The 13,053-nt window shown below is 39.7% G+C and overlaps 1 pseudogene; it reads right to left on the reverse strand.

Annotated features, from left to right (window-relative positions):
* Positions 1–5,749: 5,749 nt before the first annotated feature.
* LOC120101343 (small nucleolar RNA SNORA17) lies at positions 5,750–5,865 on the reverse strand (annotated as a pseudogene).
* Positions 5,866–13,053: the final 7,188 nt, after the last annotated feature.

Raw genomic sequence — 13,053 nt, forward strand, 5'->3', positions numbered from 1 at the left:
GGAGTGTTTTTGATGTTGTCATCTGCAACAATCGTCTCTGGTATTTCTAAACCATCTTTCGGATGCAATTGGAACTTTTTATTATTTAATAGGTCTTTATATATCTGTATTTATATTTAAAATTTCTATTTAAATATCTGTCTTTATATTTAAATTTTTAGTTCATTATTTTATATGTATGGATTTTTCTGTAGCCTGTGTACCACATTCATGCAGTGCCTGTGGAGGCCAGAAGAGGGCGCTGGATCCCCTAGAACTACAATTACAGATGGTTGTGAGCCATCATGTGGGTGCTGGGAGTCAAGTCTGCAGCAAAAGTAGCCAGTGATCCATCTCTCTAACAGGGTAGTGTTTGCCTTATTAATGTGATCCATGGGTGAACACATGCTATGGTCAGTGTTAAGTGTTGCCTGTGGAATCTTACCCATGAGTTCAGAATCCAGCGATTCTAAAATCATGGTGCTCTGAATAGGTCTGCAGAAACCAATACCTAAATGGGGAGCTTTCAGATTTTCAGGGCCTGTTGTACTTGAAGCTATGCTATATGTATTTCTGGAGTCATTAGCTTCGTACTTGCTGTGAAACTTGACCTTGCTGCTTTCATCGTGAACTCAACTTTCGAGTGGACAACGGGAAGCACTTCTGATTGCTCACGTCTCACTGAATTTCTGTGCTTGTTTTGAATGGGACAAAAATAGAACCCTGTGTTGCTGTGAATAAATAAGGCAGCTATATTGCTCCAGGGTTCTGCAGCAGCATCTGCCTGTTAAGAGGAGACTGCCACGTGCAGGACAGGCCACCACTGTTCAAGCAACTCCATCCTTAACTAGACTAACTGCCCTTTAAACTCATTCAGATTTCGATGTTGTCTACAATGGAAGACCTCTCCTTATAACTTACTTGTTTTAAACATCCAAAGTTGTACCTAATTTTGCTTATACTGTAAAGCATGGGAGATTACTCTGTGACTAGCAATTATTAATTGCTATTAATAACATTACCTGAAATTAATTAACAACTATTAATGATGGTCGAAGAGAAGTCACGCATGATTTAGTTTATAAATGAAGCTATTTAAGTTCTTAGAAATAAGGTATTTGGTAAAACACAATTCAGAGTAAAGTTTACCATGATATGTTTTTGAGAACCATCTATTTATTGTGGTAACTAATGAACTCCACAGAGGAACTTGAAAATAGTCCTAATCAATATTTGCCCCCCTCCCCCCGAGAGCAGACATGAAAAGTAGCTCAGTAATAAAGGCTACCAGACTGTGAATTACTTCAGTGAAACAAGGGGTGAAGTATATGGAAACTTGTTTAGATGAATAAGCTCCACATTCTTTTTCAAATTTCATGTGAGTCTGGTATTTTTCAGTTGTTATGGACTTAACACTATTGTCTAATTACTGGTTAAGGAGGAGAAAGGTCAAGGCTATTGTGGCCATGGACTGAGCTAGGTGTTGTCAGGTTTGTGGATTCTTATGTAAAGAATTCAAACAAAGATTTGAATTCAAACACAGATTCGAAAAAAAAAATAATGTAGATTAAAGAGAGGCACACTGTCAAGACCCATGTCAAGCCACATGAGTGGTGATTCTCAAAGTTCCTGATTATTCTTAGGTTTCTTCTATGGGGTCAAAAAACGGGAAGAGCTGCTTACTCAGGGATACTGATATTTTTTTCCTATATTGATTGATAAATTGTTATATATTCATTTTTATTGCACACGACTTTTCCCATAATGCCTTTGTTTTTAACTACATGCACATGAAATCATGCATAGGCATAGATGACATATAGGAGGTCTTCCTTAGGTTATCAGAGGACATGGCTTTGCCATCCTATAGGTGGACCTGAAACATACTCAGGGTGGATGGGACATCTTTCCCTTTATTCCCCTATTCGTTGGGGATATACTTGAATAGATTCTGCCTAGGTTTGATCATTGTAGGACCTGGAAACTTGTATTCTTGTTCAGAAGTGGGGGTGTCTAGTCCAGTGCAGGTGTGTGTGGGGGAGGGTGTTGAGGGACTCTGAGGATGCACATTGCATTATTTAGAGAGGAGTGTGTATGTGTAAGTATAAAGTTGAAGGAACTAGGCTGCCAAGTATATAACCACAAACTAAATGGGGGCCTCAGGATACGGAACTATCTCCTTTGTTTTCTTATCTCACTATCAAACACATTTTTGTCAACTTTCCTTCTTTTGTACTAGAAAAAGTGTAGATTGCTCTTTGTAAGCAGGGGAAGGCAGGTGAGAGACAAGGCTAGTCTGGAGCCTGTGACCGTAGAAAAGGAGGGCAGGATGAGAGTTTTTGAGAGATGGGAGAGATAGGAGGGAGGAGAGAAGGAAGGAAGATGGAGGAAGAGAAGGATGACCCAGATCCATGTGGCTTTTTTTTTTTAATATCAATAGCAATTGGCTCTGAGGTCTTTGGGCGTTTTTTTCAGTTGAGAATTTACTAATATAAATCTGACTGATAAATTATAAGCCTCTAGAGTTTTGATTTTGCCGGGGTACAGGGATTTGTGACAGCCAACCGTGACAGTCACTGCATGGGGCTAGCCATTGAGGCAGTGAGTCGGCCAGGGCCAGAGAGCATCTGGCACTAACGTGGGATGATGTATCCTTTTCCTTCACTATTTAATGCAACAAAAAACTATGACTGATGATCATGTATTTTTCTTTTATCAAACCAGAGCTTAGATTCCAATATCTTCTCAACAGCCTACGTTAAGATATTCTTTGTTATGGCTTGAATATATTTAACCTTCCTTCCCCCCAACTCAAACATCACAATTGCCCACAAGGCCATGCATGTCAGGAAGTGGGGCTTTCAGGCAGGCGACTAAGGCGTAGTAGAGGGAATCTTTGTGCATGGCATTGGAACCCATATAGAAGATGCCCAAGTCTCACTTTTTCCTGGTGTAGAGGAACCCAGTAAAAAGACACCATCTATAAAACAGGAACAGACTGTCACCACACAAATCATCTCTGTAGTCTTTATGTTAGGTTTCCTCTTCTACAGAGGTCTAAGAAGTTCACTGATTATTAAGAAGCCACCCAGTTTATATTTACAAAGATGCTGTTGACTGTGCTGTGTTGGTTGTCTACTGCTGGGCATGGGACCTACCCTAAGAGTGCTGTTTCCCCAAGGAGACTGCCTTGGGATAAAACTAGTTTTTCAGGCTGGAGAGATGGCTCAGTGGTTAAGAGCACTGACTCTTCTTCCAGAGGTCCTGAGTCCAAATTCCAGCAACCACAAGGTGGCTCACAACCATCTGTAGTGAAATCTGATGCCTTCTTCTGATGTGTCTGAAGACAGTTACAGTGTACTTATATATAATAAATAAATACATCTTAAAAAAAATCCAACCCTAGTTTTTCATCTAAAAGTAGCTATTAATTGGAGCTAAGGTTTGGCCTAGGGATGGGGTCACGTGTCCACTTCTTTCTGCAGACCTGTATAGGTCCTGTGTATGATGTCAGTCTCTGGGTGCTCATCTGTATGTTAGCCCTGTTGTATCCAGAAGGCCTTGATTCCTTGGTTTCCTCCATCTCCTTTGACTCTTGGACATTTTCCTTCTCCTCTTCAGCAGGGTTCCCTGAACCCCAAGGGAAGGGATTTTATCAAGAAATCCTATTTAAAGCTCAGTAGACTCTTAGGCTGTCAGTGGGTCTCTGCATTTGTTGCCATCTGCTGAAGGAAGACGCTTATTCTGGTGATGTCTGAGCAAGACAATCACATCTGAGTACAGCAGAGTGTCCTTAGGAGTTATCTTATTGCTGCGTCCCCGAAACAGAACAGTAGTAGTTGGTTTGCTCCTAGGTCCCTGGGTATCTGGTTCTTAGCCACCCAAGTAATGTTGTCTCTGGGTTCCATTTCATCAAGGGGGCCTCAATTCAAATCAGAGAGAGGTTGGTTACTCCCACAAGCTTTGTGCCACTCTAGTACTAGTGTGTCTTCCAGATAGGCCACTCTTATAGTCCATGGGTTTTGTTGTTGGGCTGGCATCTATATGTTTCTTCTTTGGTAGCATGCAGAGTATGATCCAGTACTGGGGATACAGTCCATAGGCGTAAAGGGTCTAGATAGACACAAGATCGACTTACGTATGTTCAGTGAGTTGGGTAGGTGTGGTCTTCTGCAATAGGGCCTTTTGCCAGTTTGTGGAGAGCCACCAGTGGCCTCAGCAATAGCCTGGGCTATTTGGGATTTCCCATGGGACCCCTTTGGCCAACAACGTGATTATATGTAACCAATTCCCCTGGCACTCAAAGCACCATTTGGTGATGAGAGAGGTACAGTTAGGGTTTCTCTTTCCACAGTATTTGATGGATTTCATTTAGATCACATTCATATACATACATACATATATTCATTATGAATATATAAGCAAGATATTATAGGAAACTTCTACTGTATTAGGTTTTCATAGACCCCTCAAATGGTCCTAGTTTTAGCTATCCATTCCCAAGTTCTCCCTCTCGCCCTGTTAGATCCTCTCATTTTGATCTCCTACCTTTTCCAATTCCTTTCCCGTGGGAAATCCCTCCCTCCCCCTACTACCTTACTTTTTAGCCTAAATTCTGTGGATTGTAGTTTGCTTATTGATGACTTAACAGCTAACATCCACATAAAACTGAATACATACCATATAGGTCTATATGTAGCCATATGGTTACTTCACTCAGAATAATGATTTTTGTTTAGTTCCTTCCATTTACATGCAATTTTCATGATTTCATTTTTTTAAATGGCTGGGTAATATCCCATTGTTTAAGTGTGTACTGCAATTTTAAAATCCATCTATCCATTGCCATCTAGGTTGTTTCCAACTTCTGGCTATTATGAATAGAGCAGCAGTGAGCATGTGTCTCTTTAGTAGCATGAGACACCTTTTCGGTATATGCCCAAGAGTGGTATAGCTGGATCTTAGAGTAGATCAATTCCCGTCTTTCTGATGCATTGCCATTCTAATATTCATAGCAGCTATACAAGTTTGCACTCCCTTCCCCCAGCAGTGGATGAATGTTCCCCTTGTCTACATCCATGCCAGCATGAGTTGTCATTTGTTTTCTTGATCTTGGCTATTCTGACTGGTATAAGGTGAAATCTTAAAGTAATTTTGATTTGCATTTTTTCTGATGACTAATAATGTGTTGAACATTTCTTTAAGAGTTCCTCAGCCACTTGAGTTTCCTTTTTTTTTGAGAAATCTCTGTTTAGATATGTATCCATTTTTTAAAATTGGTTTACTCACCTTTTGATGTCCAATTTTTTTGAGTTCTTCATATATTTTGGATATTAATTCTCTATAGGATGTATAGTTGGTAAAAAAGTTTTCCCATTCTGTAGCCTGCCTTGTGGTGCATACATTTAATCCTGTACTCTAGAGGCAGCCAGCTTGGTCTATATATAGGGTTCCAGGATGACCAGGGTGACATAGAAGGACCCTGTCTCTACAATCAAACAAATAAACAAGCAAACCCTAAAATCCAACTAAACCAACAAAAATTTTAGAATATAATAAAACCCATCTTAATGTTCATTTAGAAATTGAAATAAACGTATGCCTTACTCATGCAGTATGGCACTGGGCAAGGGTTATCTCGGGCATAGTCTTTCACCCCTCCCCCCATGCATGTGTGACCCAGAATGTGTGATAGTTGTCTCAGGCTAGCTTCCTGTCTGGGCCCCCTGGTGCTTAGTGTCAGTCATCTCTGCCTTGCTTTTTTAAAGGGAATGTTAGACTACTAATCATTCAGATGTTCAGGACACTGGCCTAGACATAGCCTCTCTGTCACTCATTGATGAACATGTAACACAGTGGCCATACCTGAAATGCCTTTGGGACAAGACAGTTTTGATTTTTTTCTTTTATAGTTTAATGGTTTGGGTTTATTAAAAAAAACCAAAACAACAACAAAATACAACTCATGCGAGTATATGCTATGCGCTGGGCATGTCACCCCTACCTGTTATCTTCTTTGTTCTTGTCCCTCCCCTTCCTATCAGTCTCCTTTGATCCTGTAGATAATTTCTTTTCTATTTTCATGTCGTATATACATATTTAATTTTATGTTTCTGTATAAAACCTAGGTTCCACAAATGACAGAAAAAATATCAGATATCTGTTTATTCAAAACTGACTTAATTCACTTAATATGATCATCTCCAATTACATGACTGGAAATCTTTCACATGCAAACACACAAAGAATATTCTCTTTGTGCACTTTTTTGGCTGTTATGCTCTTAGGTTGGTTCCCTATATTATCTGTTATGAGTACTGCCACAGTAAACATTCATGTGAAAGTATGTCTATGATATAACAGGGAGTCCCTCAAGTCAATGTCCTAAAAGGAAACAGTTGGATTTACAATAAATTTATGTTCAGTTTTCTCTTCATCCTTCCTTTCTTTTTTAAAAACTCATTTATTTATTCTCTTTACAACCCAACAACAGCCCTTCCTCTCCCCTCAGTAACCCCTCATGCAAGTCCTTCCCCATTCCAGCTTCCCCTTTTTCTTTTGAGAAGAGGAGCCCTCTTTGAGTGTCACCCCCACTACCACCTGCCCCCTGCAGTTTTTTTCTATTGCACAAGATCTAGGACACATTTGATTCCTGCAGTTCTCAGCTCCTCTGTTGCAGTTTGAATCTAGAATATCCCTCACAGATTCAGGTTTTGAATTCATGTTTTGAAGTCTTCAGCTTATCTCACTATTTTAAAAGCTGTGGATCATTTAGGAGGCAGAAACTGCCTGGTAGAAGCAGGTCACAATGGTGGATGTCTGAAGGGTATCCTGCCCATGCTTCTGGTCCTACTGTTTAATGATCTTTCATCATGTGAACAGCATTTAAATCATGCTTCAAGTGCTATAGTCTGAGGCATATTTTGGACTAAGAGTCTCTGAAGCTGTGAGCTGAAATAAAGATTTCCCTGCTTAAATTGTGTCTGTCAGGTATTTTGTTCAGTGTGCCCTCTGTTTTGGATTTCCCAGCTCCAGTATTAACTCTGATACGAACTGTCTATGTGGCCCTTTGGGAGATTGCTGAAGTGGCATAGATCACAGCTTTTTTCTGTACAACATAACAGCATTGATGGTAAGATTACATCACTGAATTATTGGGTGCTAATAGTTAAGTGTTCTATCTCCTTGATGCTGTTAGGCACTCCAGAAGGCACCATCAATTATTATCCTTAAGACAGCATGTGAATTTTAAATACTTAGACCCAAATCATATGGCTTGCAAGTGGTAAAGAGTAAGAGACAAAAAGCAAAAATTGAAGCCATGATTGGAATAGTGTCATATAGCCCACACCAGTGTCTTTACCATTAAACTTTCCCAACACTGCTTGGTCAATGGAAGGTAATCGCAGGACACCTGTGCCCCTACACTGATGACCTCATTTCCATTTTCCTTTAGGCAAATGTTCCTTTCAAACTACTAAATAAGATTCTTTTCTCCTCAATTTCTAGACAAGATTTTTTAATGTATGAGGAAAGATGTTTTATAGTCCCAGCTATGGTAAAAAATATTTCTTCTTGCTTAAGTGTACTCTTAGGATATAATTCTAGCAAGTCTCTTAAGTGTGCCTATTTATAGTTGAGATAATATATCATGAGTGTGAAAAGCTCTCTTACATTCTGCCTTTTCTGAGATAAATTCCCTTCACAATTCCCTTTCCTGGCCTCAGAAATCTGCCTTTCCTCGTAGTTTTATTGCTTTTTCATCCCTCTGTCTGATTTCCACTCATACTCTGAATCTGTCCTAGGATTATCAGCATGAACAATTCCTCCCAAAAATGTATAAGCTAGTAATTGAGGTAGATAAATAATGACTAATGCATGATTTCTGATAGTTTAATAACAATATATATATATTTGCATTTTTTCCAATATACTTTAATAAGGGTTCAACCTCTTCTCTAGTCCACCATCCACTAGAGGTAGTAGAAAAGAAAAGTTATTAGGACACAGGGGAAATAGACCTATTCAGAAATAGTTCTTTGGGGGCAAGTCCAATCTTCGTTGTCAGGACATCGGCAGTGTAGTAGCAAACAAATCAGCAGCTGCAGGCCAGTCCTCTCAGCAGACATCACACATGCACTAGCAGCTGCAGTTTGGTCCACTTGGCATGGTCCACCACACATGAACCAGCAAGGGCAGTTCAATCCAAAAGAAACCTCAAAGCTTGCCAACTGGCCTGAGGCCATGGAAGAGGCAAGAAGCCACAGGAACCTCACGAGAAGTTCTTTGGCTAGTTTCTTTCCATGGTGGCATTGCTACAAGTGGAGCTCAGCAATGCAATACAAGGCGAGCACATACACACTTGTTATTAGTGAAAACAGCAAAGCAGAGCAAAGCAAACCAAGGCTCAGTCTCCCACTATCTATGATGTCATATTTATATTCTTTCTGAACATCGTGCATCTTTTCATGTGTTTATCATAGCAAAACACACACATGCACGTACACATGCACACACCCATGCATGCACACAGGCACATACACACGTATTTCTCAATTATTAAAGATTGAGAAGGGGATTCCCAATTAGAGGGGTTGTTGGAGCCAATCTTGAAGGACATTTAGGTTTTACATGGAAAAGAGCAGACTGGCAACTCAGAGCAGAAGGGACACCATGCATAAGCCTACAAAGAACATAGTAAGAAGAACCCACGAACACAAAAGAGTTGCATGTTGCATGATGCTTCTTAATGGGAAAAGTTTCTAAGAAATGCATCTTTCTGCGATGTTAGTCCTGTTTTGAACATTACATAGAATGCACTCATATAAACTAAGTTGGCTACAGTGTCAGTGTATATACTTGAGCAATATAATGTGATGGGATCATATGGTACATGGGGTTACTGACTAAAATGTTTGTATGTACTTGTAAATGGCTTCATTGAAAGGCTCACATTAGGAATGACTAAAGAAGCAGGCCTGACTGGTGATTTATCTTCAATGAAGAGGGTTAGGTTTGACTCCCGACATTTTGAAGAATGAGAAAAGGATTTTCAAGAAGACTGGATGAAACATCATTTTATAGTGTTCTTCCTGGGAAAGAAAGTGCCAGAACACATAAAATAATAATGGTTGAAGGTTTTGTTTTTATTTTAACAACTGTATGAAGGCTAGTGTATCAGGAGGGAAAATTGGCTATGATAAACTCTCTGAATAGAAATAATTACACCCCAGGATTGATCATCTCTTTTCAAGTCCAGTAGATGAAGAAGCTGATGGGAACGAGGGAGTCACTGTGGAACTTAGGAGTTTACAACCAATGGACTGTGTCTGCAGATTCACATTTTTCTTAAGACAAACCTAGTTGGATAGACTTAGTTCATGCTCCACGAGACTGACTTGTGCTTCATGAGCTGCATAGGAGTCCTTTATTAGGCTATTCGATAGTTGCACTGGTGGCTATACGACTTTCTGCTTCCAAATGGGAATATGGCACTTTTGTAGAGCACAGGGTAGCCCCGAGGGAGATGCAGACATGCATGTAGTCAGGACCAGGGTATAGGAACTTGGCTTGGGGTTAGATCCAGTAAAATAGTAAAACTAGACAAAAATCAAGATATATCAAACCATATAGACCTGGCCATGAAGACTGGTTTTGAATGGGAAAGTTTCCCCATAAGCTCATGTGTTTGAACACTTGGTTGTCATTTGGTGCTGCTGTTTGGGTAGGTGGATATAGTCTTGTTGGAGAAAGAACATAGTGAGGATGGGGTATGGAAGTTTATAGCCTCACCTCATTTCCCATTGTTTTCTCTCTGCTTCATAATTGCAGTTGAAGATGTGATCACTCAGCTTCTCGCTCTGGTCATTCACTGCCATGCCTCCCCTACCATTCCCCTGAAACCATAATCCTGTATAATTCTTTTGCAGGTTGTGTTGGTCAAAGAGTTTTATCACAGGAACAAAAAATAACTAGCAATAAAACCCAACTACATTTTGGGTTAAGATTGATGGAAGAGACTCTCAGAAACCATTCTTGAACTCAGAATTTCAGATCCTGCCTTAGGTCTGCAGGAGTGGCTTTAGCCCTCACCCAGATGAATTTCTTAGGATGTCATAACTGGTTATTCCTATCTCAGGAACTGAGCTTGTTATAGAGGTCTTCAATACCTGCTTCTGATTAGGCTGGGGAAATTGGGTTTATTAGTAGAACAGTCAGTGTAAGTATCCTTCAGGTCTAGCAGGGTGAATTAATCCCAATTAACCCCAATGCAGAGGTTTTAAAAAGACCATTGAAGGAATGATTACTTCCAGAAGAGTGGGTAAGGTTAAGCACATCTCTCTGGAACACTGAGGCACTTAGGCACTGGCGGAGCAGAAAGCTAATTTTTTTGCTCTTTCTAAGGGCAAAGAGGACTTCTGTCACTGGGCTCTGCTGCAAAGCATGTCTGCAACAAGGTAAGAGCCGTCTGTGCAAGGTTGATCACAGGAAGCATCCAGCCCTGTGCCAGGCCCCAGCCTTCTACCAGAGCCTTCAGATATCAACCCAAAGTGACACCAGTCCCAGTTGTCAGGGCTGCTGAAGTGATTGACAGAAGCCTCCAAAAGGTAAAACAGGGCAGGGAAGGATGGAAAATTAGTTGGTTTGGAGAGGAAACAAAATTATTAGTGTCATTAAAATTCATTAAAATATGTTTTTATCATCTCTTGGAATAAACTACTTGGGTTTTGTGTAAAATTTTATGTTTTATGGACATCAAAATGTCATCATACCAATATAATAAGGTGAGAGCAGCTTTACAATTGGGGCACCATTTTTACACTTAGAATCTAGTAGAACAATGAAGGTGTCGTGTTCCTAAATACTTCAATGGACTTCAAAGACCCATGCTTTTAAGTGATGTGGTAGCAACACCTTTCCCAATACAAATAAAGGAATTATCCATGCATGGTGTGTATTATGAATATGTACTTAAATGTGCCAACACTGTTTCTAAACCTCCCATAATAATTATTTGTAATGACACACAGTAATTGTACATATTTATGTGGTACAGAGTGGCATTGCAATGCATATATAAGCATATAATGATCCTTCATATGATTAGCACACCCTTCATTCAGGTGTTTAGTATTATTTTTCTGTTGGAAACATTTGAAACCCTTTTTATTAGCTATTCGAAATGTTCAGCTAGTAACTCTTGACAACTGTGATGGTTTGGGTAAGAAATCCCTTCTTTGCCCCAATAATCCTTGGTGTTTGAATTCTTGGTCCCTGGTTGGTGGTGTTGTCTGAGGAAGTTTAGAAGGTGGAACCCTATTGGAGGAAGTATGTCACTGGGGTCAAGATTATTAGTTTGGTTTCTATTGCTGTGATAAAGATCGTGACCAAAAGATAGGAGTGATTTCATCTTATTGCTTGTAGTCCATCCATAAGGAAGCCAAGCCAGGAACTCAAGCAGGGCAGGAGCCTGAAGCAGGAACAGAAACAGAGGTCATGGGGAGAAGATGCTCAGTGGCCTGCTCTCCAGGATTTGTACAGCCTGTTTCATTATACTGCCAGGGCTACCTACCCAGAGAGGGTACCTTCTAAGTGGACTGGGCCCACACCAATGGTCAATCAAGAAAGTGCCCCACAGACTGGGACAATCTAATAGAGGTATTTTCTCAATTGAGGATTCTGCTTAGATGACTCTGGCTTGTGTCAAGTCAACATCAACAATAACAGCAAAAACCAGTCAATGAAGTAGTCTGTGAGATGTAAAAGGCTTTCTGCCACTTTGAGCTTACCCTGGGTGCTCTGTGCCTGTGTTCAGCTCCTTCTTCTTCTTGCCATGTAAGTCATGACGCCCCACCATGATGGACAGGTATCCCTCTGGAATCGTACACCCAAGTCAACCCTTTTCCAAGTTGTCTTGGTCACAGGGCTTTATCCCAGCAACAGAAAAGTCATTAACGTATCAATCATTGTTTTCTTACCGTGCTGTAGAACATTTGAAGTTATTTTCCTACCCAGCTGCGTGTCTACACTAATGAACTATTTTCGTATATTTCCTCTCAGAATCATAACTCCATCCTCAATATTTTTGAGATCAACCTTTACATTTCCATGCAGAGTTTTTCCTTTCCTGCCTGGCTTATTGAACTTACCATAATGCCTTCCACTTCCATTCACATTGCTTGAAATGATAGCATTTCATTCTTTCTATGACTGAATAATGCTCAATTGTGTATAAATACCACCATTTCTTGTCCATACATTCATCAGTGGACAGCTGGTTAACTATGTATCTTAGTTATTGTAAAAGTCAAATAGTTATTCCTTAGTAAATTTATTTAGTTATGAGATTACTGGATCTTTTCTTGTTTGGCGAGAGATAGCAATACTGTTTCCCTTAAGATAGCACTTGCTTCTAGTTCCATCAACAGTGTGCGAGATGTTCCCTTTTTCCACATTCTTGCTAGCATTCACTTTCTGTCCTTTAATAATAGCCATTTGAAAACTGATATCTTCTTGTGCTTTTTGAGCTGCATTTTTCTGATGATTAATGACATTTGACATTTTCCTTATGCTCTACTTGGCTACTTTTGAAGTCTCTTTTGGGAAATGTCTATGAAGGTCAGTCACCCATGTTCCTGTCAGTCTTTTGTCCTGATTTTTATATAGTTACACTGTGCAGCTATGATTCAGGGACTGTAACTCAGTGGCAATTTACAATCGCTCAGAACTTCTCCCAGGTTTCACTGTAGGAACATTTTGCATTTTAGATATCTTTCTATGAAATAAGAAAGTCGAAATCACTTCAGAGTATAGTAATGTATAATCATTTTCAACTACACTGTGCCTGTCACATCTAGTATAACATCTACAAGTCAGAAGGCAGTACAGGAGTCCTTTAGAATTTAATTATTCCAGGTGTGTGTAATTACAGAAAGTTAAAATACTTGCACAAATGATCATGTCTTTTATATTATGATAGTATTTATGTTGTGTTTTACAGCCCTTGAGATCCTATAGTCTCTGATGCTCCCTATAATCTTATACAGATTTATCTAATTTCACTATTATTGATAT

The sequence above is a fragment of the Rattus norvegicus genome, chromosome 2 (genome assembly GCF_021556685.1).
Source record: "Rattus norvegicus strain SHRSP/BbbUtx chromosome 2, alternate assembly SHRSP_T2T, whole genome shotgun sequence".
Taxonomy (NCBI): domain Eukaryota; kingdom Metazoa; phylum Chordata; class Mammalia; order Rodentia; family Muridae; genus Rattus; species Rattus norvegicus.